The 3,115-nt window shown below is 42.3% G+C and overlaps 1 pseudogene; it reads right to left on the reverse strand.

Annotated features, from left to right (window-relative positions):
- Nucleotides 1-1,557: 1,557 nt before the first annotated feature.
- On the reverse strand, nucleotides 1,558-1,675 carry LOC134945996 (5S ribosomal RNA; annotated as a pseudogene).
- Between the last annotated feature and the right edge of the window lie 1,440 nt (nucleotides 1,676-3,115).

Below are 3,115 nucleotides of genomic sequence, written 5' to 3' on the forward strand. Positions count from 1 at the left end.
ATAAAGACCTATACCATAGGAGAGGCAGCACTTACTGAGGGGGGAAACAGTAGAGAAGGAGGAGATCATCCTCTCACCATTAAGGCTGACAGTGGAGAAGGAGGCACAAGACTGGAGCTGTCCACCAACATAGTGCTGAATTGGCTGCTGACTGTAAAAAGTGTTTGCCATGTGGTAATGTAATCAGGACACTACATCACATCTGAGCTGCAAAAAGGGAACGAAACTCAGTCATAGACACTCTGTACTGTACTTATTCTATCTGTGTCTCACTAAGCTGCTGGCCATCCCAATTCCCTCATTACTGGCTGCACTGATGCCAGACAGACTTAAAGTAACAGACATTGGGGCAGATGTATTAACCTGTAGAAGGCATAAGGAAATTATAAATCAGTGATAATTGCAAGGTGGTAACGCACCAGCCAATCAGCTCCAATATGTAAATTACCAGTTAGGAGCTGATTGGCTGGTGCATTTATCACCTTGTACTTATCACTGCTTTATCACTTCCTTATGCCTTCTCCAAGCTAGATACATCTGCCCCACTGGGCCTAATTTAGACCTGATCGCTCCTCTACATTTTTACAGTGGTCTGCAATCAGATAGCCGCCAACCATAAAGACTGAAAACCCGCCCCGTGAAAAGTGTGAGGATGCATGTGTATGCCATGCAAAAACTTTGCCAGACAGCGGACATCTGCAAATCCAATCTCAACTCACTCACCATCTAATGATTTTTCCAGTCTGTGCAGTCTGTGCGTAGCAAGGGAAAGAAAGACCTGGCACCGGTGTCATTTATAATGGGATAGAGAGAAGCCAAAATGGACAAGTATTGGAAAAGAAAACAACTTTTCAATTATAGTCCTTATTGGCGGTGCGCCCAGAGCTAGGAGGTATCTGTACATACAAAAGGAGAGAAAGAAAGCTCTTGTGTGGGCGCACTCTTGAAAAAAAGAAGAAATCAAAGAAAATTCTTCGGATATGAGTTGAAAAATATAAAAACAATATTTATTGAATGATTAATTAAAAACTATTAATATCCCACTATGATCAAAACGTTTTTTGTAATTAGTTGATGAATAATTTATTTATTATATTTATTATATATTTATCTTTATTGGAAAAAATAAAGATAATAGGCAAAAGGAAGGGAAATGTTCTGGTCTCGGTAATCACACAAAATAAATTAGAAAGGTTACAGACACTTGATAGTCTAGCAACCGTTTCTCCTGACCAGCACAGAAATTCTGTGTTACTGAAAACAGGGAGATCCAATATTATGTCTTTGAAAGACCACTGAGGGGGTCAATGTCGGACAAATTACTGATCACCGGGTATACCTAGGTCACAAATTTAACGACATATCTTAGACATTTTTAGAGCATATTGAAAAAATAGCCGTGATGGGTAAAGAAGAAAAAGGGTAAAAGGATGATGAAAAGGAAAAAGGGGGGTGTGTGGGAGGGGACAGAGGGGGAGGGAACGGGGGGGAGGGAAGTGAAAAAGTGGTGATCCTGCTGTTGGTGTCCACCCTTCAGATGAAGGGGAATAGTGTCCTTCTCTACAACACCAGGTATTCCCAAAAAGTCTCCTTTCAGGTACTGACCTGGCCCAACGCTGCTTAGCTTCCAAGATCGGACGAGATCGGGCATTAACAGCGTGGTATGATAGTAGAGAGGCTATCTACCAATGAGAGTGCACCTATATAAGAAAGGTGGGTAAGAATGTAGGAAAGAAAAGGGGTCCGGAAAATGTGTGGATCTGCTTTCCACGTTAGGCGAGGTGACTCATCTGCCAATTGGCCAGTGATACACCCTGGATCGCGGATGAGAGTCCACAGAAAAGGGCTGGGTCAGTGAAGAATGTCAGAGAGGAATGAGAGAATAAGAGAATAAAAATACTGATCAAATTGTGTTGATGGTCACAGATAAGTTGACCGAAAAAAGAAAAAACACCTGATGTCTCTATATATGGAAAAAATTGACATGTCATTCAAAAGCACAAAAAGTAAGTGGGTGGTTCCTATGAAAACTGGAACCAGATATGTCATGTGCATAAGCACCTAGGAGTGCAGTGGTATGAATTCACTGTTTTTGCACAAAGTTTGCATGATGTCTGAAGCATATTAAAGTAGATTTCTAAATTGTATATAATGATGTCAGATATGCTATGTGCATGGGAACCTGTGGAGAAATAATACAGATTCACTGATGATAAGAAAGCAGTGCAATGCACACCTTATTGATCCCGACTGGTATACTATGTTAATGGCCCTTTACATGCAAAAAATGATAAACTATGCAGTAGGTGGGAAATCCCCCAGATTGAGATTACTACGTCTCTTTAGCATGGTTAAGCTTAACATATATAAGGTTAAAAATAGCCAAGTTTGATACTCATAATGTGTGGATATCAAATTCCGGGAGCCTCTGGTAATCAGTAAACATCCATGAAAGAATCTCCTGTTTGGATCCTGTGGAAAACGCGTTTCGCCCGCTGGGCTTGTTCACTTCCGGGATCTCGTGTTTCCTGTCTGAATGTGAGGTTTAAAAGGCCCTGTCAATTAGGGTAGAAGCCAATCGGAAGTTGCTCACTAGTCACAGACAACTGTAGGAGCGTGTTGCCGGCGCTTACCGGCTGACGTCAGCAGCACGTGATATACCTTCGCGGCTGACGTCAGTGGCACATGACCGGAGCCTGGTCACGTGGGGAGAGAGGCGCTGGTGAGTGTGCACGCAGGGAGGTCCCTATCGTAATAACGTCTACGGCACGTAAATCGGAACATGATCAAAAAGGAAAAAGTGCGCTGATGAGTATGCGCAAAGGAAGAGGGGGAAGAAAAGAAGAGCCTACCTGACGTCATTGTACTGATGTGATGAGATGGCGCCATATTGTAAAAGGGTATACCAATAGTTCAAGTGGGAGGCTCTCTGTTGCCATGGTACCTAAGGCGCGCGAGGTGGCGACTTGTTTTATGAATGATATGCATGTTAAGTTGTGTGGTGTTGAATAACATCTATTTCAGCTACAACATGAGAATTGTGTGATATGAGAGGATATAGACGTGAGATATCCTGTAATATTACTAATTGTAGGGTACCGTAGACAAATATGGT

Source organism: Pseudophryne corroboree, chromosome 7 (assembly GCF_028390025.1).
Source record: "Pseudophryne corroboree isolate aPseCor3 chromosome 7, aPseCor3.hap2, whole genome shotgun sequence".
NCBI classification, from domain to species: Eukaryota; Metazoa; Chordata; class Amphibia; order Anura; family Myobatrachidae; genus Pseudophryne; species Pseudophryne corroboree.